General features: G+C 38.5%; 2 pseudogenes; one reads left to right on the top strand and one right to left on the bottom strand.

Moving 5' to 3' along the window:
- The window catches only part of LOC109680471 (solute carrier family 7 member 12-like), a 63,311-nt pseudogene extending 36,284 nt beyond the window's left edge, over positions 1 to 27,027 (bottom strand).
- LOC109680470 (chromobox protein homolog 1 pseudogene) lies at positions 1,223 to 24,717 on the top strand (annotated as a pseudogene).
- Positions 27,028 to 27,336: the final 309 nt, after the last annotated feature.

The following is a 27,336-nucleotide window of genomic DNA, read 5'->3' as shown; positions in this document are numbered from 1 at the left end:
GAATACATTGGAGTTAATAGGTATAGTCAATGACTTTCTAAATAGAACTCAAGTGGCTCAGCAACTAAGAGAAAAGATTGACAAATAGAACTACATGAAATTAAAGAGCTTTTGCACAACAAAAGAAATGGTCTCTGAATTGAAGAGGCTGCCCACAGAATGGGATAAAATCTCTGCCAGCTATACATCTGACAAGGGTTTAATAAACAGAATACAGGGAGCTCAAAAAAAATAAGCTCTCAAAAATTCAATAACCCACTGAAGAAATGGGCAAAAGACCTGAATGGATCTTTTCCAAAGGAAGAAATCCAAATGGCTTAAAAACATATGAAGAATTGTTCAACATTCCTGGCTATAAATAAAATGCAAATCAAAACTACATTAAGATTCCACCTCACTGCTGTCAGAATGGCTACCATCAAGGACACAAACAACAACAAATGTTGGTGAGATGTGGGGAAAAAGCAGCCCTCACACACTGTTGGTGGGAATGTAAGCTAGTGTAACCACTATGGAAAACAGTAATGGCAGCTCCTCACAAAACTAAAAATAGAACTTCCATATGATTTAGCAATTCCACTCTTAGGGATATATACAAAGGAATGTAAATCATGTCACAACAAAGGCAATTGCACACCCACGTTTATTGAGCATTATTTACAATAGCTATGCTATAGAAACAGCCAAGATACCCCACTACTGACAAATGGATTAAGCAAATGTGGTATTTATACACAATGAAATTCTATTAGGCCACAAAGAGGATTGAAATTTTGTCATTTTCAGGTAAATGGATGAAACTGGAGAACATCATCTTAAGTGAGGTTAGCCAGGTTCAGAAGGCCAAAAGCCATATGTTTTCTCTCTTATGCTGAATATAGAACTAATACAAATACAAGCAATATTATGAAAAATAGGACAAGTCAAGGGGAAGTCACACATGAGAAGGAGAGGGTAAAAGAAGGAAGTTAAGGTGAATGTGGTTGATGTATGTTCTATACAAGAATGAATATAGAATTTTTAAAGTGGTTGAAAAAAACCGTAAGAATGGATTAAAGAAGAAAGAACAAAAATAGAGGAAATGAACTAAATTGGGCTAAAATACATATATGCATGGAAGTACTACAATGAAACTCCCTTTGTAGCTTTCTTAAAGTAGCAACAATGTCATTTCTTTTTCCTTTCTTTTGCAAAATCAGAGAACAGAAGGGTGGAAAAGGTCATGCCTGTGGGAGTGTTGATACCAGTAGAAGGGGGAGGAGGTGAGAAAGGGTGTAAGAGGGTGAATATGGTGCAAATACTATGTACACATGAATGTAAACAGAAAAAAGATACCTGTTGAAACTGTTTCTCTATAAAGTAGAATGATGGGGGAGTGAATTGATGTATGATATATTTGATATCTTGTAGGAACCTTTGTAAGTGTTACCATGTACCCCCACCTAGCACAATAATAAAATAAAATAGAGTTAGATTTCTTCCTCAAATCTCTCAGAAATCTAAATTTCAAATAAATTAGCATAAGACATAAAAAAGTATCAGGTACATGGAAAATATTACAAGACTATATAAGAGATTATGAAATTGAAATAGGTGTTTCTGAATAACATTTGGAAATCCATATGCAGGAACTATTAGAGATTGTCCAGTGGACAATTAAAACTGTGGGTACTGAAATGGACATTATGAGTATAATCAAAGAAAATTGAGAGATTTAGAAACTATCTGAATAAATTTTAAAAAGTGCTTTAAACTACAACGCTTCCATACAGTAAAGGAAGTAATCAACAGAATGAAACGACAACCAAGAGAAAAGGAGAAGAAGACATTTGTGACTAGTTTAGTTCACAACATTGAAAAGCACCAGTTAAGAGTTTTCTAAATAACTACATGTTAAAATATAAGGTCTCTAAGAAGTATTGCAGGGTCAAAACCAAGTGATGGTATTTTATTATTCCTAGAAGCACAGGTGCAACAAAATACAATGTTTTCTCATGTAAGTACATGAGAAGTACATCCTCTTCTAGGCAGAGGATGAGGTTTTGTGGGTAACGGTAAAATGAAGCAAAATTCTTGAATTTTTAATAGTTCTATTTAAAAAAAAATTAGTGTATTTTTTAATGTAATGAATACTTAACTCAAAGTGCCTCAAATGTTGACATTATGGAAGAAAGGAAAGATGGCAGAAGGGTAGAAGCTTTCTCCATCAGATCTCATGAATAAGAGTTTGGACAGCAGTCTGGCCTACTGGTTCTGTGTGAGGTCTGTGGAGACAAACCCCATAGTGGCCCCAAAGGGTTACTAAACACATGACTTTAGGGCCTGCCAGCATAATGTCCAGGCCAGTGCTGTCTACCTTGCAGTCCACCGCTTTTCTAGTACCAGAAATTTGTGAAAACCACAACATCTCTGTCCTGTGTTAATGCTAGTATTGCAATACCTGATTTGGATAGAATGTAATGAAGATAAGAATGACTGCTCACATAATCCAGAAGTTAGTAATTGTACCCTGGGGAACAGCACTGACTTTTCTGTGCCTACTCTCACTTCAGTGCCATCCAGTTCTAAAGCTAAAATTCAGTTTCTGCATTCACTGTTACAGTTTCCACAGCAGGTGCAACAAACAGCACATTGATTCTGACCTCACAACCTGTGCAGAAGTCTACCTTTGATGTAGCCAGTATCATTGGAGGAATTGTCCTTGCTTTGGATATGCAGGCTGTAATTTCTTTCTCTGTAAATTCTGAAAATCTAAAGAATGAAATTGTGACACTCTTAACAGGCTCACTAAATTAATGTGGACTGGCAATTCATTTGTGTAACTCACTACAACCAAAATATTATCTTTTAAAAAGTCCCACATAGAACATGCTATTCCAGGATCTTTATGAAGGATGCATATAGGATATTGTGGAGCCTCATCCTTGAAGAAAAATTAGTTAAACCATTTTTCTTAACAGAAATATTTAAAATATTCTGTATGAATCCTTGTGACTGTCTTTTATTTTAAATGGCTGTTGCTCTGGGATTGTTTTGTTTCTTGAGATGCCAAATGTAACTTTTAAGAGATAGATAATGTTGTTATGTGCAGTTAACTTCCTGACTTTTGGCAGTTTAAATTTCATCTAAAATGATGAAAGCTTGAAACTGCATTATTTTTATCCTAACTCGACTTAGAGACCACAATTGAAGAGTATGCCAAATAAGCAACAGTGCAGATGGATTTTTGGCTATCATTTTAAAAACACAATAAATTTATGAATTTATTACTAAACTGTATCCTTAAGAGTAAAATTTTGTGCTTGGTAATTTATTTTTTTAACATTAGAATTAAGATGCCACACTCAGGGAATTTATAAACAATAATATATATAAATCTTACAAATATAAATTACATATATAAAAATCATAAATATATATTATATAAATATATGTAAATAATATAAATTATTTTATTTAATAATATAAAAATATAAAATGAATATATAAATCAGATTTAATGAAGTGAAAAGATACAAACTATTACTGTATGACAGGTTATGTTCATGCTCATAAAGCATCTTCTATGATTGAGAAAATACAGAAATGCAGAACTGTGCCTTAAAAGACACACTGAACAATTGCCAGTAGCTCACGCCTGTAATCCTAGCTACTTAGGAGGCAAAGATCAGGAGGATCAAGGTTCAAAGCCAGACCAGGAAATAGTTCATGAGACCCGATCTTGAAAAACCCATCACAAAAAAAGGGCTGGTGGAGTGGCTCAAGTGGTAAGAGCACCTGCCTAGCAAGCACAAGGCCTTGAGTCCAAACCCCAGCACTGCCAAAAAAAAAAAAAAAAAGACCAACTGAAAGATAGTCTATAATGTGAAATGTGTATGATTTGTTCTTTCATGTTAAGAGAGGTAAATGTTGGTCTGGGGAAGTAACTGTTTTTTTTTTTTTTCTGAAGGAAGAGAAAGGAGATTTATTACATGGTTCAGGACATGCTGTGGGAAGGGGCAGAGTAACACTTAGCTCATCTTCAGCCACCTTTGGGGTACAGACATCAGTTGTAAGTTTAAGTAGACAAAAGAACTGGGGAAAAGGGACAAAAATATGCACAGCTAAATGGGTCAGTCACAAGGGTGGTTGGTCATTATCTCAGTCTTTGTTTTACTAGAGGTTCTAGAGTTGTTATCTGAAGTCAGGCACATGGTGCATTCAAAGGAAGGTCTACTGTGGGTGTAGTTTCTGTCCCTTGCCATGAAGATGTTATCTGTCTTTCCTGAAATCCAAGGTGATTGCAAAGTAACTGCAAAGAGAATTGCTTAGAGCAAAGTCATTTACAAAATGAAGGCAATGCTAGGAATCTCTCTATATTGTTATCTTTATTCCAAACTAGCAAAAATGGTATGTCTTTCTTATTATCTCTTATGTTTTCAACAAAATAGGAGAAGAGGGCAGAACAGGTTCTCTCTATAAGTGGGGGTGGGTGGGGTTGGGGGAAGGTGGCACAAACAGTGTATATACATGTAAGTAAATGTAAAAACAATAAAATAAAAGGAGAAAAGAAAAAACAAACAAACAAAAAAGCCAAAATGAAGGCAGAGACGCTAAGTTTCTCCTGTTTTTAGTTAATTTGTGGCCCAGTAAGGTGTCAGTGCTTTTTAGCAAAAGCAATTTAAATGCCTCTTATAATTCCCCCCTTATATTTGAACATTCCTCAACCTTCAGTGAATTAAGATTTCTTGGTCAGAGAAATTAGAATAGGAGACAAGGGACAGATAGCTGACAACTAAGTCAATGGTACTTGTTTAAGTCTAAAACTAGAAACACCATTATAAAGCAATCATTTTTGTTCCTACTTAAATAGAAGGCCTTAGCCAAAAATATGAGTTGCTTTCTGTCAGAGGTGCCTGTAAGGGCTTGAATGTCTAGTAGCCATGCATAAGAACACTTTTTTAAAACCTCTTGGGTTTAGCAAATTTTGTGAGCTCTGGCATAGTTGAGTCCATTTGGATTGTGACAGCTTTCCCCACTTATCTCCAAACTGTTTGTCTTTGAACAGTCTCCTCTGGACAGTTTGTCAATTAACCATTGTGGGTAATGAAAGTCCCTGTCACCAGGAATAGTTTTCCCCAGATATTTTAATTAGGTCTCACATTGGAGAGGATGCAACAGGTAGTTTAGGTGGGAGTCAGTGACAATAAGTCCTGTTTGGTCAAATTATAAGCAACTGAGAGAAGTGGCCTTTAGGCTGGCATCCATTTTAAGTTTTTTCTGTCCTAGATGATGTCCTGACATCTTAAAAATGCTGCAGAATGTCAGCAGACAACAGTTAGAAATTTCACAAGAAAAATAAAAAAACCTGACAAAAGCAAATATTTAAAAGACTGAAAAATTAGTTTGATTGTAAATGCTCCAGAAGGACCCAGACTGCTAATGACAAGACTTAGAAAAGGTGTAGTTAAAAGACTGAAAAGCAGTTTAGCAATTTAGCAATCTTGTCATTTCCATTGCAGTCAGCATTTTTGGATAACAATTATGATTGACAGCATAACAACAGCAACACTAAGTGTTCCTTGTTACAGTTAGGAACACGTGGACAAAATAAATTTACTTGGTAAAGATTTTTTCTAAGCTTCACATTTAGAAGGCTTATATTTTTGGGGAGTATAAATACATTACAAAGGAGCTGGCAACAATTAGCATCATACCTGATAGAACAATAATATTGCCATTTTGTGAATCAGCCAAAATGGCAGCCAAGCCCTTAAACAAATTCCCACACTCTAAGACAGCCCCACCCCTACTAGAGACTACTGCACATGCACTAACTTCCTTAACCTCCCCCTTCCATAAAAGCCACTGCTCGCCCAGACTCGGGGCTGCGCCATCTTCTCCCCGGCCAGCCTGGCAGTTTGGGCCTGCCATTAAACTTTGCTCTATGGATGTGAGACATTTTTTGTGAGCTTTCTTTATGAGCGCGTTTTTTCCTAACATTTGGTGCCATGACTCGGATTAGGTTGAGTTCCCAGCACTGACCTTGCTCTCCCAGTCTCCTCCACCCCATTCTGCTCTCTTTCTCTCTCTCTCTCAATTCCCATTCCCTTCCTCTGGGATCTGAGCTGCTTTACTGGGACCCCTGATCCTAGAAAATGCCACTCTTTCACTAGCTCACAGGGAAGTTCCTCTACCCCAGTGTGCCTCCAACCACCATCCACCACTGGCCAATCTTCCCTCAAGGTCCTCTCTTCCTCGGTGAGTCCTCCTCACATGCTGAGCTGTGGTCTCTCTCATTTCCTTGAAAACCCTAGCACTATGTCACAGATCGCTCTGTCTCTGGGAACTGGGTTCCCCACTAGGGACTGTGGACACCCCTGTGGTGAAGATGTTCCCTCTGGGTGTTGTGTTCCACATTTCTCTCTCTATCCTGAGGACCTGATATTTTGGGGATGCCCGCCATATCTCTCCTCAGGTCAGGCCTTCACTTTGGGAGTTGGACTGTCCCAAATTCCTTCAGACTCCCCATTGGGATGTCTCCTGGCCAACCTTGGGGCCCTCTGCCTAATGCCTAATCTTAGGCCACAAAAGCTCATTTTTCTCTATAATCAGGCCTGGCCCCAATACACATTAGACAATACCTCCAAATGGCCACTTAATGGCACTTTTGATCCCCGTATTTTAAGGGATTTATACAATCTCTGTGAACATGCTGGTAAATGGAAGGAACTTTCCTACATTCAATCTTTTCCCTATCTCTGCATCAAACCCTCCCCCTGTACTTTCTGTTCCCCTGTGCAGATTCTATTAGCCTGTAAATCAGTTTCTAAATCAACCAATTCCTCTCCCAAACCTCCTCCTTCCCCATGTAAACAGACTTTTTGCACTGCTTACCATACCTATCTCCTCGTATCTTCCTGAAAAACTTTCCGTCATGGAGCTAAGCAAGCCACTCCTTGCCAACTCTGGCCTCAAGGCAATTCCAGCTCTGGGAGAGCTCATGCTCCCTTCCTCTGGGCTGAGACCAAGCCCGGGGTCTATTCAGAAAAATCTCATGCTACATTGACAGAGTACTGTTTGATTATGTCATCTGATGAGTGCTTCTCTTCCCCCACCATCTATCTTTCCTGAGATAGTGACTGGAGAGTAGAGGTTTCATTTTGCTGAAAGTGTCCCAGTACCAGTCAACAGGAGCAACCTAGAGGCACAGGTGATGACTAATCCCTCAAGTGTGTGTCATGCTTCTAGGCTCTGCCTTCCCCTCCCTTACCTAAGATGTCAGCACACCTTTTCTGCTTCCTCCATGGTCTCACCATGTGTCCTTTGTCTCTGTCTGCCTTCCCCTCCCTGGGCTTACTGGGACCCTGCCTCCCATGAAAAACTTGTAGCATGGTACCTTATGACTTAAGTTATTCCAACTAGTTTGCCAGGCCTCTCAGTCTAAAGTAACTTTAAGTCAGCTGCTTTATAAAAAGTGCTTACAAAAAGCTGTGGCTGCCATGCTCATGCTATAACTCCACCCCCACAAGGGAAAGAGGGAAAGCAAGCAGGTGTGCTAGTGCACAGGATGCTGGCTCCTGGACACAGCAAAAACACCTGCCATAGCTAAGAAAATCCATAGAGAGGACCCAGCACATCCTGGGCTGCCAGCCACATGTGGCGATGGCTGCAGCCCACTGCCACTTCCCCTAGAATAAACTTGAACAGAGTACACAGGAAGGGGGGAGGGGCAATAGGTTGTAGGATCATACCTAGGCATACAGGCTCGCTTGTCCTGGGTGTGTGTGGAGGGCATTAGTGCCTTACACACACCTTGCTCCTAGCCCCATCTCACACCTCGGGGCATCAGACCCAGCCCTTGTAAGTCAATTGTTAGCTCAAGGTTATAGTTCCCAGAAATAACAAAATAGATATTAATGTGGTCTCTAGACTTCTCATTTAAAATTTTCTATACATTTGGCCTCAACATAAATTTTTTCCCTCCCAATATTAACACTAGTTGTCCTGTATGGTACTGTTATTTGTCTGAAATGCCCTCTAAATGCCCTTCTCTAACTTTACAGATGATTTATCCTTTGTTAAAAGTAGACTTTATTAAAGAGGCTGCCTGCTGTTAGCTAAAAGACGGGATCTTAGCGTTTTGTTCTTTCTAGATGAACCTGCCCCATTCCTTTCTTCTGGCCTGTCTATTAAAACGTTAAAAAAAATATTAAAAGCTTTGTAATGAGGCCTGGCCGCAATATGCCTTGGGTGACCAAGAGAAGTCCTTAAATTGCAATACCATACTCCAATTAGACCTTTTCTATAAAAGGAAAATATATATATTTGGGGATAAAGACATAGCTCAATGGGAGAATGTCTGCCCAGGACATGCAAAGCCCTGGGTTCAATTCCCCAGCATTACTAAATAAAAAAAATGGTAAGGAAGATAAACAGCATTAATGTTACTTCAGCCATCTCATAGTGGAAAAACATAGTTTAACCAAGACCAGATCCCTCATTCTTCAAATGAGGAAACTGAGGCCCAGAACAGTTCAGAGACCTGTTCTCCAGAGTGTCAGGTATCAATGTAAAATAACAACTTTACTTTACAGCAACAACCTAAAAAAAAATCTTCTTACCTTTCTACAACATCTTAAGGAGGCTATCAGAAAGCATACCATGATGGACCCAGGTGAGAGAGGTTTTCCTCAAAGATAAATGTCTAACAGTCAGCCTCAGATATTTGTAAAAAACTCAGACTGTGGCTGAAGGGAAAAAGTCATTGAACCAAGTAATACAGCTAGCCATGTCTGTATTTATAGCTATGTCTGTATGTCTGGGACTTTACTAACAGGAGAGAAAAATAAGAGACACCATGGCCTCATTGCTGCTCTCAAAGAGGGCCCCACCCAACTGGGGCCTGTATCCTGAACTTGCTACCATGGTGGACAGGAGGGGCATTTCTGCAGAGAATGCTTAAGGGGGGACAGCCTGGGAGACAACCCCACCCTAACTGGGACCCTGCCCTCTCTACAAGGGTAACAACTGGTGGTCTAAGTGCTCCCATCACCAGATGGAGGGCAAGATGCCACCTCCTATGGATTGATGGGTCCCAGCCCCCTGTCCACACTCCACTTCCTGGCATCGATGTTGGGGAGCCTCATGGCAAAAAAACCCAAAAGATCATTTTCCGGCTAGACAGTGGAGCTCCTTTCTCTGTTTTACCTTTTCTCCTGGACCTCGGTCCAATGACAAAAGTTATCATTCAGGGCAAATCTGGCAAGCCCCTAGAGCACTAGTTTACCTGGCTTCCAGCATGCTCTTGGGAAGACCTCCTCTTCTGTCACTCTTTCCTCATAGTACCTAAAACTCCAGTGTCCCTGCTGGGATGGGATTTACTATCTCAATTAAAAGCTCAAGTTTTCCTACCCCTGGGCAGCTTTCTCTGCTGCCCCCTCCTTCAGGAACAAAGAGATTACACAGTATGGACTGATAAGATGAGTGTAGGGTGAGCCAGGACTGCCCTCCCTATTCAAACAAAACTCAAATCCCTCACAGTTTCCACACCCAAAACAATATCCTCTTAAACCTGAGGGAAGATGAGGCCTTAAATCTATCATAAATTCCTTAAAATAACAAAGGCTACTTGTTATTCAAGTACTTGTTATTCAGCCCCTATAATAAATTTAAAATTCTTATAAAAGATAATTTTAAAATACAAGCTACAAAGTAAACAACTAAAAAGGATATAGATAGGTAGTAAATGTATTTTTTGAGAAGTTAAAGAAAAAAGAAATGTTTTTAGATGAGAAAGGATTGTGTAAAAAAGGGTTTATCCTAAAGATTGTTTCAAATAGGAGGGATAAAGACAAGCCATCAAAGGGTTTAGTATGTTATATGAAGGTCTAAGTAAGTTTTAAAAGTGTATAATAAGCTTCAGTGTGTAATAAAGTTTTTTTTTTTAATTTTATTTTATTATTCATATGTACATACAAGGCTTGGGTCATTTCTCCCCCTTGCCCCCTGTAATAAAGTTAAAGTTGAGTATAATCTAAGAGTTGCTTGAAAGATTTTTAGGGTCATGTCAAACTAAAATAAAATCCTCTATGTCTATAAAATAACAAGGTTATCTTAATATTGTTCTGCTTTGAGTAACATCTACAAAAAACCATTACAGAGAAAGATTTTATCAAAGAAATTATTTGTGTTTTCTGCTGATCTTGTCAAGCTTTAAGTACCACTAAATCAGAGTTCATTTACATATTTGCTTATGTGTCTTAAATGATCACCTTGTAACAGTGTTTTGTTTTACTTTATCTAAATATGGTACAAACATTTACAAAGTTAAAAGTGTCAATTTATATAAAATAATGAGCTAAAGCTCTCTTTTATCCAACAGTGTTACATTTAAATCCTGACAGCCCCTGCCTCTCACAGGTCACCTACCTAGGTGTGGCCTTAAAGGGACAGACTCACTCCTTGAGTCATAAATGCATCAATCCAATCTTCCATTTCCCAATCCCTATGCCATAAGACAGCTTACAGCTTTCCTGGCAGTTATAGGACTTTGCAGAATTTAGATCTCTAGGTATACAGTCCCTGAGCAGACACCTTTTTATGCTCCTCCTAATATTCCTATTTGCATCTTAAATAATGCATGGCCACCCATTTCTCTTAGAAAACTTGCCTCCAACAGACTCTGCTCCTCTGGCTGACTATGTGCCTTCTCAGGGAACTTCTCAGACAGCATGCAGACCAGATCCTGTCCCACCCTATAACAATTTCTGTTAAACCAGGACATCTTGTTCTCCTAAAAGGATCTTCTACTCTCTCCATTGGGACTTCTGTGGACCAGCCCTCATCTGGTTATTCTCATGATACCCACTGCTGTCAAGCTCAATGGGTTCCCCCAATGGTGGCACCTCTCAAGAAACAATTAGAAAAATGGAGAAGGGAATTGGAGGACTCTTGAAATTGTCTAGGGAACATCATTTCACAGTGGTTCTCTTGGCCAATGCCCATCCTAATGCCTATGTTTCTTGCTCTCCTATTCTTAAGCTTCCTCCCTTGTATCATACTACATGTCAGCTACTGCTAATCAAAAGTTTAACCAGTTGTACCTCCAGGGATATTAACCTCTCCAAAACTGTCCAGAGGACTGCTATGAGGGCCCCCACCAGGACACAGAAGCCTGAGGATACTGCCCCATACAATGCCCCCTGCCAGCATTATTAAAGAAAAATGATAGAACAATAATGTTGCCATTTTGTGAATCAGCCAAAATGGCAGCCCTGCCCTTAAATTCCTGAGCTCTAAGACAGCCCCACTCCTACCAGAGAGTACTGTGCTGGAGCTAACTTCCTTAATCTCCCCCTTCTATAAAAGCCACTGCTTGCCCAGACTTGGGGCTGCAACATCTTTTCCCCGGCCAGCCTGGCAGTTTGGGCCTGCCATTAAACTTTGCTCTATGGACGTGAGACTTTTCTTGTGTGCTTTCTTTGTCCTTTGGAGTGAATTTAGAATTTTTGACTATGTAAGATAATAGGTGTGCATTACAGACAAAATGTCAAAATTTTAGATTTTTTACAAATTAGGGGACAGTGCCAGTGATCCCAAATAGTCTTATTTTATTTTTTAATGTACAAATATATCTCTATATTTGGTTAAGACAAATAATTATGAGCAGTAGTAAACATGCTTTTAAAATTTTTTTATTAGGGCATAGCTATTGTACAGGGAGGATTCATTGTGAAAATTCTAAATAGGCTTATATTGTACATTGAATAGATCACCCCCAACATCTCTCCCCCTTGGCCCCTTCCCCACTCCATTCAAAACAATTATAAGAGGTTTCTTTGTTCTATTTCGTATAAGTATATGAGGTCTGTCAACCATAGACCCTCACCTTAATCTCCTTCCTTCACTCTTCCCACTGCCACAAGTACCCTGTACCTATTTAACAGTTCTTTCTTTCATTATTAATATTTAAGTTGATGTTTGAAGGGGTTTCTCAATGTATCTGCACTGTACTTTACTTTGGTCCATTCAACTCCTTCCATTGCTCTTCCTTACCCTTTTATCTACTAACCCCCATTTTTCAACAGCTTTCAACACATATCCTTATATCCTTTACTTTACAGATGCTATGTTTTACAATACTGTTGATGAGCTATCATTCTCTTTTCCTTTCCCTTCTTCCTTAAGTTCCAGAGAGTACTTTCACCACTTCAAATATGTTGTACCTATGAGTTTGTATATGAACATGCTTGTTTTTGTGAATATGTTTATTTTTTTGATCTATCTTCCATATATGAGAGAAAAAATGTGGCCTTTGTTTTTCTGAGCCTGGCTTACTTCACTTACCATGATGTCCTCCAATTGCATTCATTTACCTTCAAACCACATGATTATGGAAAGCAGTAAGGAGATTTCTCAAAAAGCTAAAGATAGTGCTCCTGGGCATCTACCCAAAGGAACATAAATCATGATATGATAGAGATACCTATATACTGATGGTCATCACAATGCTATTCACAATAGCCAAACTGTGGAAGCAACCCCGATGTCCTACAACTGATGAATGAATCAAGAAAATGGTATATATACACAGTGAAGTTTTACTCAGCCATAAGAAATAATGAAATGTGGTTTGAAGGTAAACTTGCTTCTAGATACCATTCTGTTAATATTTAATTAAAAACATAACTCCTTTTTTCAGAGCTGAGAAACTTAAATAAATGAATATACAAAGCTGAAATCCTTCATACATTGAATCTTCCAACATTTTTCTTATGGCTGGTGGAAATAATAGAGATAGAATTGATTTAGTTTTCTTTTCTTTTTTAATCATAAAAGTATCCTTCCTAGTACTGTTACACCTTGAAAAAATTTCTACCAAGCTTTCCTATAAAGTAGCTTCTTTCCTGGGGTAAGAAGAAAATATATTTTAGAATCATTTACTAGGTTTTTTTTTTGTACTGGAGTTTGAATTCAGGGCCTTGCCCTTGCTAGGCAAGCTCTGTACCACTTGAGCCACATCTCCATTCCTCATTTACCAGCTCTCTACTTTTTCAAATGTCAGTTTTATATTTATTTATTTATTTATTATCATATTATTGTACTGGGGGTACATTGTGACATTTATGAAAGTACTTGAAATATATCTTCATTAAATTCACCCCTCCATCATTCTCCTTTATCCCCCCTCATCCTGTTTGTAGAATAGTTTCAACAGGTCTCAGTTTTCCATTTTTATATATGAATAGATAGTATTTCCACCATATTCACCATCTTACACCCTTTTCATATATCCTTCCCATTTCTCACAGGTACCAATTCCCAGACAAGACCTGTTTTACCTTCCTGTCCTCTGATAACTCTGGAGATTTAAAATGTTGCAGCCTAAGGAGTTCCAAGTCTTGGAATCACAGTATCTGCATAGGAGACTGCCACAAGAGGCAGACATAGAGTGGATAAGGTTTTGACTGAGGTAATCTTAAAAGCCAGAAAGCCCAGAGGTCAGTGACCCTACCCTTTCAAGCTACCTGCACTCTACTCAGGGAATGAATGGCTCTCCCTTACTTGGTCACTCCTCCCTGACCCCATCTAAGGAGGACTTGCAGACTACTCAGAGGGCAAAGACCTTTAAGAGAATTGACCTAGAGAGTATCAATCACTGTCCCCTCAGGTGCATTCCCCTGAGGCTCCTGTTACACCTTAACCTATAGATACAACTCCACCCTCCTGAAGCTGTTTCCATGACAACCAGGGCAAGATGGACTACCTTGGACAAAAGCAGTGGTTGCCAACAACACTTCTTTCCAACAAAAAAATAAGTGTTTTTTTTCTTTTGATTGTTTATTTCTGTATTTGTTGTTGTTTTTCATTTATTTGTCTTTTTTCTTCATCCAATTTGTTTTTGTTTGTATTTTTTTCTTTTATTGATTAATTGATTTTTATTTTCTCTTTTTTAAGTTGTTTCTAATTGTTGGAATCTATTTTTCTTTTTCTCTTTCTTTCATCCCATCCCTCAAAACATTCTCTATTTTCCTATTATAAATATGTAGAACTCTCTCATACTATTATTTCCTATAACTTCTTCCTTTTCTCTTCATCATCCCTCTCTTCTCCCTTCCCCACACTAACTCCCATAGTACTCAATTTCCAATTCTAATACCTTTCAACCAGTGTGTTCTCAGATCATATCTCTAGAAACCAGAGTTTTGCTCCCATACAACCTTACTGGGGAGACACATAAAGGGTTCCAATTTTTCCTTACTCAGTCAAATAACTTGATTTATTGCTGAATTGTTAATCTTGTTACTGCAGTAGGTTCTCTACTTACAAAAGGAATGAAAAGGAAACTTACATCTATTAGTAAATCTCAGTGTAGAAATTTAAATACAAAAAAACAAGGCAATGTCTGATCTTCAAACTCTCACAGCAACAACTCAACATTTGAATCCAAAGGTAATGAATTGGCTGAAAGGTCTGAGAGGAATCAGAACCCTACTGTTAAAATGTTTAGTGATCTCAAAGAGGAATCAAATAAACAGGTAAATGAAGATAAGAAACTAATCCAAGACCTAGACAAGAAAGTCAGTAACATGGAAAAGAAATTCAGCAAGGAAATTGAAGTTATGAAAAATAACAAAGTAGAAATGTTAGAAAAGAAAATGTCAATTAAGCAAATACAAACCACAATGGATAGGATCATTAACAGACAAGATTAAACAGAATAAAAAATATCACAGGTGGACAAGATTGAGGGGTTATTGGATTCAATCACAAAGAAAAAAATAGATCATATCAGAACTCTGGGACTTGATCAAAAGACCAAATCTAATAATTCAGGAGGTGAAAGAAGGAGCAGAAATACAAACTAATGGCATAGGAATCCCATTCAATAAAATCATACAGAAAATTTCTCAAATTTATGTAATGATATAGATACCTATGTACAAGAGGAACTTTGAACTTCAAATAGACATGATAAGAAAGGAACCACCTCACATTATATCATAATTAAAATGCCAAAACTAGAGAACAAAGAAAGGATACTGACAGCTGTAAGAGAAAAATGCCATGTGGTACAGAAAATAAACACATAAGAATCACCTCAGACCTCTCAGAACAAACCCTAAAAGCCAGGAAATCATTGAGCAATACAATTCAAACTCTGAGAGAGAATAACTGACAACCAAGAATACTTTATCCAGTAAAAGTGTCTTTCAATCCAATGGAAAAATAAGTATCTTCTAGAATAAAGATGAGCTAAACTGGTCAAGGCCAATTGGTCTGTATTACAAAAGATACTAAAGGAATAAATCATGCAGAAGAAGAAGAAAAACAATCACAAACACAGCAGGCTAGCAAAGAATAACACTCAAAAGGGGAAGTTGAAGCATAATCAACTTAGTAAACTGAAAAACCCAAAGGTGAATAATGCCAAAAGTAAAGAACACTCAACATGAGGGTCAGTCGTCAAAAAAGTGATGGAAACATAGGAATTACTAAATACCTCTTAATCATATTCCTAAGGTAAACAATTTAACTCTAATCAAAAGCACAGATTGGATCAAAAAGTAAGATCCAACAATCCGTTGTCTACAAGAAACACACTTCTCAACAAAGACACACAGAGCCTAAAAGTGAAAGGTTGAAGAAAGGTTTACTGGGCATGAGGAAGCTGGTAATCAATCAGGAGTTGCTATTCTCATATCAGACAAAGCATATTTTAAGTAAAAATCAGAACAGATAAAGAAGATCACTATCTAATAATAAAGGAACAATTCAGCAAGAAAATACAACAATTCTAAATATATATGCAACAAACATCAGTGCCCCTAAGACCATAAAACAAATACTTCTGATTTTAAAGGAACAGATAGGTCAAGATACAATAATAGTGGGAGATCTCAACACCCCATTCTCACCAATAAAACATCCAGACAAAAAATTAAAAAAAGATGTTATAGAACTAAACAATACCTTGGATGATAAGGACTTAACAGACATTTATAGAGTATTTCATTCTACAACAGCAGATTACACATTTTTCTCAGCAGCCCATGGAACTTTCTCCAAAATAGAGCACATCCTAGGTCATAAAGCAAACCTCAACAAATACAAAAAAATCAAAACTGCCCCTTATAATTCCTAACAGACTACAGGGGAAGAAAATTAGAAATCAATAGCAAGGAAAACCATAAAACCCTTCAAACTTTTGGAAACTGAATGAAACACTTTTGAATGATCCATGTGTCATTGAAGAAATTAGGAAAGAAATTAAGTAATTGCTAGATAAGCACCCACGTCAGAAAATTAGGGAAATTTCAAATCAATAATCTGGTGATGTACCTCAAATTCTTAGAAAAACAAGAACAAGCTAATCCAAAACGTAAGGGACGGAAAGAAATTATAAAAATTAGGGCAGAAATCAATTAATTGGTGACAAAAAGAGTGATAGGGGAGATAATAATAGGGGAACAGGGCAGTAGCAAAAGAGTAAGTGATAATGCATTTTAATCTGATTAAAGCATGATATATACTTGTCTGAAATACTAAGGTGAAACCCCCCTGAACTATCAATATACACTTTATTTATTTATTTATTTATTTTTCATTTTTCTTTTATTATTCATATGTGCATACAAGGCTTGGTTCATTTCTCCCCCCTGCCCCCACCCCCTCCCTTACCACCCACTCCACCCCCTCCCGCTCCCCCACTCAATACCCAGCAGAAACTACTTTGCCCTTATCTCTAATTTTGTTGTAGAGAGAGTATAAGCAATAATAGGAAGGAACAAGGGGTTTTGCTGGTTGAGATAAGGATAGCTATACAGGGCATTGACTCACATTGATTTCCTGTGCGTGGGTGTTACTTTCTAGGTTAATTCTTTTTGATCTAACCTTTTCTCTAGTTCCTGGTCCCCTTCTCCTATTGGCCTCAGTTGCTTTAAGGTATCTGCTTTAGTTTCTCTGCATTAAGGGCAACAAATGCTAGCTAGTTTTTTAGGTGTCTTAAATATCCTCACCCCTCCCTTGTGTGCTCTCGCTTTTATCATGTGCTCATAGTCCAATCCCCTTGTTGTGTTTGCCCTTGATCTAATGTCCACATATGAGGGAGAACATACGATTTTTGGTCTTTTGAGCCAGGCTAACCTCACTCAGAATGATGTTCTCCAATTCCATCCATTTACCAGTGAATGATAACATTTCGTTCTTCTTCATGGCTGCATAAAATTCCATTGTGTATAGATACCACATTTTCTTAATCCATTCGTCAGTGCTGGGGCATCTTGGCTGTTTCCATAACTTGGCTATTGTGAATAGTGCCGCAATAAACATGGATGTGCAGGTGCCTCTGGAGTAAAAGTCTTTTGGGTATATCCCCAAGAGTGGTATTGCTGGATCAAATGGTAGATCGATGTCCAGCTTTTTAAGTAGCCTCCAAATTTTTTTCCAGAGTGGTTGTACTAGTCTACATTCCCACCAACAGTGTAAGAGGGTTCCTTTTTCCCCGCATCCTCGCCTACACCTGTTGTTGGTGGTGTTGCTGATGATGGCTATTCTAACAGGGGTGAGGTGGAATCTTAGTGTGGTTTTAATTTGCATTTCCTTTATTGCTAGAGATGGTGAGCATTTTTTCATGTGTTTTCTGGCCATTTGAATTCCTTCTTTTGAGAAATTTCTGTTTAGTTCACAAGCCCATTTCTTTATTGGTTCATTAGTTTTGGGAGAATTTAGTTTTTTAAGTTCCCTGTATATTCTGGTTATCAGTCCTTTGTCTGATGTATAGTTGGCAAATATTTTCTCCCACTCTGTGGGTGTTCTCTTCAGTTTAGAGACCATTTCTTTTGATGAACAGAAGCTTTTTAGTTTTATGAGGTCCCATTTAGCTATGCTATCTCTTAGTTGCTGTGCTGCTGGGTTTCATTGAGAAAGTTCTTACCTATACCTACTAACTCCAGAGTATTTCCTACTCTTTCTTGTATCAACTTAAGAGTTTGGGGTCTGATATTAAGATCCTTGATCCATTTTGAGTTAATCTTGGTATAGGGTGATATACATGGATCAAGTTTCAGTTTTTTGCAGACTGCTAACCAGTTTTCCCAGCAGTTTTTGTTGAAGAGGCTGCTATTTCTCCATCGTATATTTTTAGCTCCTTTGTCAAAGATAAGTTGCTTATAGTTGTGTGGCTTCATATCTGGATCCTCTATTCTGTTCCACTGGTCTTCATGTCTGTTTTTGTGCCAGTACCATGCTGTTTTTACTGTTATTGCTTTGTAATATAGTTTGAAGTCAGGTATTGTGATACCTCCTGCATTGTTCTTTTGACTGAGTATTGCCTTGGCTATTCGTGGCCTCTTGTGTTTCCATATAAATTTCACAGTAGATTTTTCAATCTCTTTAATGAATGTCATTGGAATTTTGATGGGAATTGCATTAAACATGTAGATTACTTTGGGGAGTATTGACATTTTTACTATGTTGATTCTACCAATCCATGAGCATGGGAGATCTCTCCACTTTCTATAGTCTTCCTCAATCTCTTTCTTCAGAAGTGTATAGTTTTCCTTGTAGAGGTCTTTCACATCTTTTGTTAGGTTTACACCTAGGTATTTGATTTTTTTTGAGGCTATTGTAAATGGAATTGTTTTCATACATTCTTTTTCCGTTTGCTCATTGTTAGTGTATAGAAATGCTAATGATTTTTCTATGTTGATTTTATATCCTGCTACCTTGCTATAGCTATTGATGATGTCTAGAAGCTTCTGAGTAGAGTTTTTTGGGTCTTTAAGGTATAGGATCATGTCGTCTGCAAATAGGGATATTTTGACAGTTTCTTTACCTATTTGTATTCCTTTCATTCCTTCTTCTTGCCTAATTGCTCTGGCTAGGAATTCCAGTACTATGTTGAATAGGAGTGGAGATAGTGGGCATCCTTGTCTGGTTCCTGATTTTAGAGGGAATGGTTTTAATTTTTCTCCATTAAGTATAATGCTGGCTGTAGGTTTGTCATATATAGCTTTTATAATGTTGAGGAACTTTCCTTCTATTCCTAGTTTTCTTAGAGCTTTTATCATGAAATGGTGTTGGATCTTATCAAAGGCTTTTTCTGCATCTATTGAAATGATCAAGTGGTTTTTGTCTTTGCTTCTGTTAATGTGGTTTATTACGTTTATTGATTTTCGTATGTTGAACCACCCCTGCATCCCTGGGATGAAGCCTACCTGGTCATGGTGAATAATCTTTTTGATGTGTTGCTGAATTCGATTTGCCATTATTTTGTTGAGGATTTTTGCATCAATGTTCATTAAGGAGATTGGCCTATAGTTCTCCTTTTTGGAGGTGTCTTTGCCTGGTTTTGGGATAAGTGTAATACTGGCTTCATAAAATGTGTTTGGCAGTTTTCCTTCCCTTTCTATTTCATGGAACAGTTTAAGGAGGTTTGGTATCAGTTCTTCTTTAAAGGTCTGATAGAATTCAGCAGAGAATCCATCAGGTCCTGGACGTTTCTTTTTGGGGAGACTCTTGATTGCTGATTCAATTTCATTTTGTGTTATAGGTCTATTCAGGTGATTAATTTCCTCTTGGTTCAGTTTTGGATGATCATATGTATCTAGAAATCTGTCCATTCCTTTAAGATTTTCAAATTTATTTGAATATAGGTTCTCAAAGTAGTCTCTGATGATTTCCTGGACTTCCATGGTGTTTGTTGTTATCTCCCCTTTTGCATTCCTGATTCTACTAATTTGGGTTTCTTCTCTCCTCATTTTAGTCAGGTTTGCCATGGGTCTATCGATCTTGTTTATTTTTTCAAAGAACCAACTTTTTGTTTCGTTAATTCTTTGTATGGTTTTTTTGGTTTCTATTTCGTTGATTTCAGCTCTTATTTTTATTATTTCTCTCCTTCTATTTGTTTTGGGATTTGCTTGTTCTTGTTTTTCTAGGAGTTTGAGATGTATCATTAGGTCGTTGATTTGGGATCTTTCAGTCTTTTTAATATATGCACTCATGGCTATAAACTTTCCTCTCAAGACTGCCTTAGCTGTGTCCCATAGGTTTCGGTAGGTTGTGTTTTCATTTTCATTGACTTCTAGGAACTTTTTAATTTCCTCTTTTATTGCATCAATGATCCATTCTTCATTAAGTAATGAGTTATTTAGTTTCCAGCTGTTTGCATGTTTTTTGTCTTTACTTTTGTTGTTGAGTTCTACTTTTACTGCATTGTGGTCAGATAGTATGCATGGTATTATTTCTATTTTCTTATATTTGCTGTGGCTTGCTTTGTGCCCTAGGATATGATCTATTTTGGAGAAGGTTCCATGGGCTGCTGAGAAGAATGTATATTGGTAGAGGTTGGATGAAATGTTTTGTAGACATCTACTAGGTCCACTTGATCTATTGCATATTTTAGATCTTGGATTTCTTTATTGAGTTTTTGTTTGGATGTCCTATCTATTGATGATAATGGAGTGTTAAAGTCTCCCACAACCACTGTGTTGGCGTTTATATATGCTTTTAGGTCTTTCAGGGTATGTTTGATGAAATTGGGTGCGTTGACATTGGGTGCGTACAGATTGATGATTATTATTTCCTTTTGGTCTATTTCCCCTTTTATTAGTATGGAATGTCCTTCTTTATCTCGTGTGATCAATGTAGGTTTGAAGTCTACTTTGTCAGAGATAAGTATTGGTACTCCTGCTTGTTTTCGGGGGCCATTGGCTTGGTAAATCTTCTTCCAGCCTTTCATCCTAAGCATATGCTTATTTCTATCGGTGAGGTGAGTCTCCTGTAAGCAACAAATTGTTGGATCTTCTTTTTTAATCCATTTTGTCAAATGGTGTCTTTTGATGGGTGAATTAAGTCCATTAACATTAAGTGTTAGTACTGATAGGTATGTGGTGATTCCTGCCATTTAGTTATCTTAGTTGTTTGAAGGTTTGATTGTGTGTACCTAACTTGATGTTACTCTCTACTGTCTTGCTTTTTCTTATCCTGTGGTTTGGTGCTGCCTGCCTTTTCATGGTTAAGTTGGGTGTCACTTTCTGTGTGCAGGATCCCTTGCAGAATCTTTTGTAATGGTGGCTTTGTGGTCACATATTGTTTTAGTTTCTGCTTATCATGGAAGACTTTTTTTGCTCCATCTATTTTGAATGATAGCTTTGCTGGGTAGAGTATCCTGGGGTTATTTTCATTCAGTGCCCGGAAGATCTCACCCCACGCTCTTCTTGCTTTTAATGTTTCTGTTGAGAAGTCTGCTGTGATTTTGATGGGTTTTCCTTTGTATGTTACTTGTTTTTTCTCTCTTACAGCCTTCAATATTCTTTCCTTAGTTTCTGAACTTGTTGTTTTAATGATGATATGTCATGGAGTAGTTCTATTTTGATCTGGTCTGTTTGGTGTCCTGGAGGCCTCTTGCATTTGTATGGGAATATCTTTCTCTAGATTTGGGAAATTTTCCGTTATTATTTTGTTGAATAGATTACGCATTCCCTTCGCTTGCACCTCTTCTCCTTCTTCGATGCCCATGATTCTCAAGTTTCGTCTTTTGATGGAGTCAGTGAGTTCTTGCATTTTCTTTTCACAGGTCTTGAGTTGTTTAATTAATAGTTCTTCAGTTTTTCCTTTAATTACCATTTCATCTTCAAGTTCTGAGATTCTGTCTTCTGTTTGTTCTATTCTGCTGGATTGGCCTTCCATTTTGTTTTGCAGTTCTGTTTCATTCTTTTTTCTGAGGTTTTCCATATTCTGGCTGTTTTCTTCTTTATTGTTGTCTATTTTTGTCCTGAGTTCATTTATCCGTTTATTCATTGTGTTCTCTCTTTCACTTTGGTGTTTATACAGTGCTTCTATGGTTTCCTTTATTTCTTCTTTTGCTTTTTCAAATTCTCTATTTTTGTTGTCTTGGAATTTCTTGAGTGTCTCCTGTACATTTTGGTTGACCCTATCCAGTATCATCTCTATAAAATTCTCATTGAGTACTTGTAGTATGTCTTCTTTTAAATTATTCTTGTAGGCTTCATTGGTCCTTTGGCATAGTTTATCTTCATTTTGTTGGAGTCTGGCTCTGAGTTTCTGTTCTCTTCATTCCCCTCTGGTTCCTGTACTAATTTTTTGCTGTGGGGAAACTGGTTTCCTTGTTTTTTCTGTCTTCCTGTCATTGTCCTTGGTGTTGTTACTGTCCCTGTACTGTGTGTAATTAAGTATTTTCTAGCTTGTAATAATAACAATGGTAATATTGAGAATGGAAGAGTGAGCTGAGATGGAAAGCAAGAAGTTAAAGAAAAGGGGAAAACAAATATACAGACAAGAGGGAGAAAGCAGAAGAAGGTATCAGACAAGAGAGTTTCAAAGGTATAAACAGGGAGTGTTAGTGTACTAATCGACAGTAAGCTGAACAGACAATAGAGTGACAGAGAGAGGATTGAAAATCAAAGATAAAAAAATAAAAAATAAGTATATGAAAGTAATATCTATTTATAAAAATGAATTAAAATAAAATGGAAAATAGAAAATTAAAAAAAAAAACAAAAAACCAAAAAACTTCCAAGTTTATATGCAATGCAATTTCAGTCTTAATAATTTGGATGTCCGTCTCAATCTCCAGTCCTGGAGTTGGTGCCTCAGATGTTGTTCTGTAGTTGTCTCATCAAAGGGGATGCATAAAGTAGAACAAAACTACACTCACACACACACAGAAGGAAAAAAAAAAAAAAAGCCCCACCAAGTGTCCCCAGTTCAAATGCAATACAGTTTCAGTAAGTTTTTCGGCTTGCAGGTGTTATTCGGTTGTTCTCTCATCAAAGGTAGGGAGAAAAAGAAAAAAAAGCGTCTGGAGGCAGTTCTGAGAGTGGTATCTGCAACTGTGGCTTGCCTGCCTGCTGCTCTCAGCCTGTAGCTGGCGGCGTTATTTATGCAGATCTCTGGGGTGAGCTAGCGTTCACCTGGTCCCACAGGCTTTGTTTGCTCAGAGTTCTCCTGTGTGGGGGGCCTCTGCCACAGGCTTTCCCCTTTCCAAGCACTGGGAAAGGTGACACTGCCCTGCGTTGTTAGGCCTGCGTGTTTATTTACAGTTCACGTTGGAAGTGGGTCTTCCCTCCTCTCACAAGCTTCCCTGCTCCTGGTTGCTGGGCGCGCCCCGCTCCCGCCAGAGCCTCTCCGACCCGCCCAGCTCGTTTATTTTCAGTCCCGGGAAGGATTCCCTTCCCCCAATCTTCAGCGCTCAGGGCGCCCCACCCTCTTTCCATCGTGTCTTAATTGTTCTTATTGCTTAGTAGTCAGTTTCTCTTTTTTTTCCCCCCGAGTGGAGGTCAGTCTGTCCAGGGGGCTATGCTGCTCTGGCCCAAGCTTGTCTGTGGGGCTACCGCGGTATCGCGAAGCTCACCTGGTCCGCGTCTTCCCAAGCCGTATGGGCGCCGGCCACTGGCGGCCCGGGGGCCTTCCTCGGTTCTCCGTTTAACATGAAGTGGAGATTCTCTATGCCGGCTGGAAATGTGCAGGAGTCAAAGTTATGCCTTTTCTCGGTGATTATCCCTGCAAAGTGTGTCTCCAGCGTCTCTCCAAGATTTCACTACAGGAGGCTCGCTTTCTGCTTCCTAGCTCTAGCCGCCATCTTGGAATTCCCTCAATATACACTTTAAAAATAAAGGTAAGGAAGGCAAATTAGGTCCTTTCTTAAGGGTGGATACCAGTGGGAAGGGGGACTCCGTAAGGAAAGGGTGGAGGGCAAATACAGTGGATGTATTTTGCATTCATGTATGAAAATAGAATAATGGAACTTGTTAAAATTATTTTAAAAAGGAACGAAGGGCAGATGAAGGAGAAAAATGTAGAGGTGAATCTAAGATGTATTTTAAGCACAAATATTGTGATATTGTAAGTGTCACAATGTATCCTCCTTGAATAATTATTACATGCTAATAAAAAAAGTTCAAAAAATGACTCAAATTCTAAAGTCAGATGCAATAAAATTTGAGACTAGGGGGAGGGCCGTCACTGGGGAGGGCCGTCACTGGGCCGGCTGTGTGCCGCTTCAATGAAGGGCTTGACTACCGCCACCCAGCTTGTTGCTTTCCTGGGCACGACTTTCTTCACCCACTTGACTCCATGCCCAGGGCATGGCACCAATTCCTCTCCGACTCTTGGGCTCTGCTCTTAGCAGCATTGCCCTTTATGCCAGAAAGCTGGCGGGCACTATGGGGAAAAACAAAACAAGAAGAAAGTTGGGGAGGTGCTAGAAGAAGAGGAAGACGAATATGTAGAGAAAAGTCTTAACCTGCAAAGTTGTAAAGGGCAAAGTGCAGTACCTGCTGAAATGGAAGGGTTTCTCAGATGAGGACAACACATGGGAGCCCGAAGAGAACCTGGATTTCCCCATCTCATTGCTAAGTTTTTACAGTCACAGAAAATAGCACACGAGACAGATAACTCAGAAGGAGGCAAGCGTAAAGCTGATTCTGATTCTGAAGATAACAGAGAGGAAAGCAAACCAAAGAAGAAAGAAGAGTCGGAAAAGCCATGAGGTTTTCCCCAGGGTTTGGAGCTGGAGCAGACTGTTGGAGCTAAAGACTCCAGTGGAGAGCTTATGTTCCTGATGAAATGAAAGAACTTGATGAGACTGACCTGGTCCAAATTAAGGAAGCCAATGTCAAATGCCCAAAGGTTGTCATATCCTTCTATGAGGAAAGGCTGATGTGGCATTCCTACCCTTAAGAGGGTAAGGACAAAAAAGATGACAAGAATTAACTCTCCTGAGTACCAGTCCCTGTCACCTTTGACTGTGGATTTCAAGTGGCGAGGAGGGAGTTCTACTTGTCTTGACCCCATAAAGGTGGCTTGAGAAGATGTCATTTGAAGAGCCAGTATAGTTTCTGTGCCCTGCAGCAGCTCAGGTACTTTAAAGCAGTTTCAAGCTGTATAGTTTGCACATCCATCCCAGTGGAGGGGAAAGGGTTAAGTGTTTCAAGGCAACCAGTTCTGCACTTTCCTGAGAAAGGCAAGGGGCCTTCTATGAAGGATAAAACTTGCAGAACTGGGTGTGGGAGAGTACAAGATAACTGTCAATTTTCAAAGAGCATATCCACAACTCACAGCCTTCTTCCCAACATTTTACAGCATAGCATCTGTGTAGTTTTTGACTATTACTGGTATTTCTGGGGATAGGAGGGATGGGGCAGGGAGGAAGAGAGATGGGTAAAATCATTTTGGTTAAAATTTGGGACCTGATTGGGGAAGTGGTGAAACAATGGAGAGAACAACTAATGATTTGGTTCTATGCCCACAATATTTTACTTTTTCAAAAATGTCCTAGGCACCATGAATGAGGACTGTGAAAGACTGCTTCAAAGCTGTGAATGCCAAGGTGTTCCCTGCCTCAGCTTAATATTGTTGCCCACAAAGGGCTAAGCCCAAGTTAGCAAAGCTTCTATTTGGGAGATGGCAACTGACTGAGATGGGAAAGTCTTACTGGAGCGTATACACAGGCAGACCATTCTGTCTTAGAGGTGATAATTCTTGAAATTAGACAGAAGACCATTTTCCAATTGTGAAGTTATAAATATATCAATGTGTCCATCCAAGCCACTGGCTTGAGGTGTTTTGGAAGGGGCTGAGGGGGTATAGGCGAGAGAATAAGAGAGCTTGTGCTCTTGGGGTAGAAACTCTTGGATTCTCTGTTTTTTGAACTTTGAGACCATGAATGGCAGGGTTCAGTCATGCACGAATTTCATTTAATCAATTCAAGGGTGGAATGATTTCAAAAGCCCTATTCTCAGGAGAAGATTAATTTTCATATTGGGGCAGTGGTTCCCTTGAAAACACAAAACAAAACCTTTAAGAATTAACTGATACCCAATACCCAAAATGCTTTTTTTTTTTTTGAGACCGGGTCTTTATAAGTAGCTCCTAGGCTGGCCTTTGAGCTCTCAATCCTCTTGCCACAGACTCCCGAGTACACCATCACATCCAGCTAAAATTCACTGCCTTGAATCATGAGCTCCATCAATCAGTTCTTGACATCGTCTAGACCTGCATCTAGATCTACATTGTAAAATCTTTTTAGGCATGTGTTAGATATTTGTGAAAATTTTGTTTAAATGTAAACTTCATACCATACTGTCAGTTTTTGTCTTAATAAAACTATAGCTTTATAAAAAAAAATCTGAGAATATGGGCAGTTTTAAATTGCCTTTTAAAACTCTTAAAATTCTTAAGTTTTACATAAAGAATATAACCTGATGAAAACTAAACCCTTCACAGTCTATGTGAATGATTGTAGATAGAGATTTAAGGAAGACCATGTAGTACAGAACAGATTAGATTTCATTTCAAAAATCAAATCAGTCAGATTTACCTTCCCTCATAAATTCTGGATGACTCTTTATGCATGCATATTTTTATGACTGGATTTATCAGGAGGGATGATCCAATGTATGCATAATATACTTGAAGAAAAACTTCTGCAATTTGTGAAGCATCAGGAAATTCAGTGTCCAAAGCATTCTCAAACCTAGACACACTCTCCTTTCTCCCCATCATTAACCAAATAATCCCAGCTATGGAAATGAAACAAAGAACATTTTCACCAAACTACTGTTCGTCTGAAACCAAGACAGGGTTGTCATCCCTTGAGCGTGTAGAATTCTCAAAGATCACAAAATAGCCAAAGCTAGACATTTCCTTGGTATGGAGCTGGGCACCCAGCACAAAAAGGCTGAATTAGATAGCTAGCTACTAACAAGCTTAGTGTAGCAAGACCTGTGCAATAAGCAAAAATTTTGATCCAAAGATGAGGAAAGCAATGGAGGAGCTAAAAGATCTTTTGAGGAATTAATAAGATGCTGCACTTACAGGGAATGTGGTCCCCAGCTCTGCAAGACAGAGAACACAGATCATGTTTAGTATAGAACATGCTACCCAGATACTCATATAGACAGGTATGTTCAGGGAAGAGTGTTTCAGTATCCCTTTAGGAGATACAAAGATTCCTGTCCCTACTATGTCACTAAATAAGAAAATATTTCCTTGGAAAAATCCTGATGTTCTTAAGAGTTGCATGATTTTGTTTTTGACTTCTTCCTAAGTTCATCGTTAAAATTTTCACATATTAATTATTTACTAAGAGTCACATCTGCCACTGACCAGGTTAGTCAGTGCTAATTGGGAAAGAAAAATTTCATAAGTTCACAACAGAATTTTCTTTGGAATTGTAACAGTGTTAGGAGACCAAAGTCCTTGTGCTTGGTGTGCCAAAGCCAATACTTGGAAGATGAGAGTTAGTAGAAAGGAACGTGGGTTTATTCATACCAATACCCTGAGAAGATGAGGGAAGCTTTCTTCTCCTTGCATAAAAAAAGGAGTATTTTA

Source organism: Castor canadensis, chromosome 3 (genome assembly GCF_047511655.1).
Source record: "Castor canadensis chromosome 3, mCasCan1.hap1v2, whole genome shotgun sequence".
NCBI classification, from domain to species: Eukaryota; Metazoa; Chordata; class Mammalia; order Rodentia; family Castoridae; genus Castor; species Castor canadensis.
The sequence above is the reverse complement of the archived record's forward strand: the minus strand, read 5'-3'. Positions and strand labels throughout refer to the sequence as shown.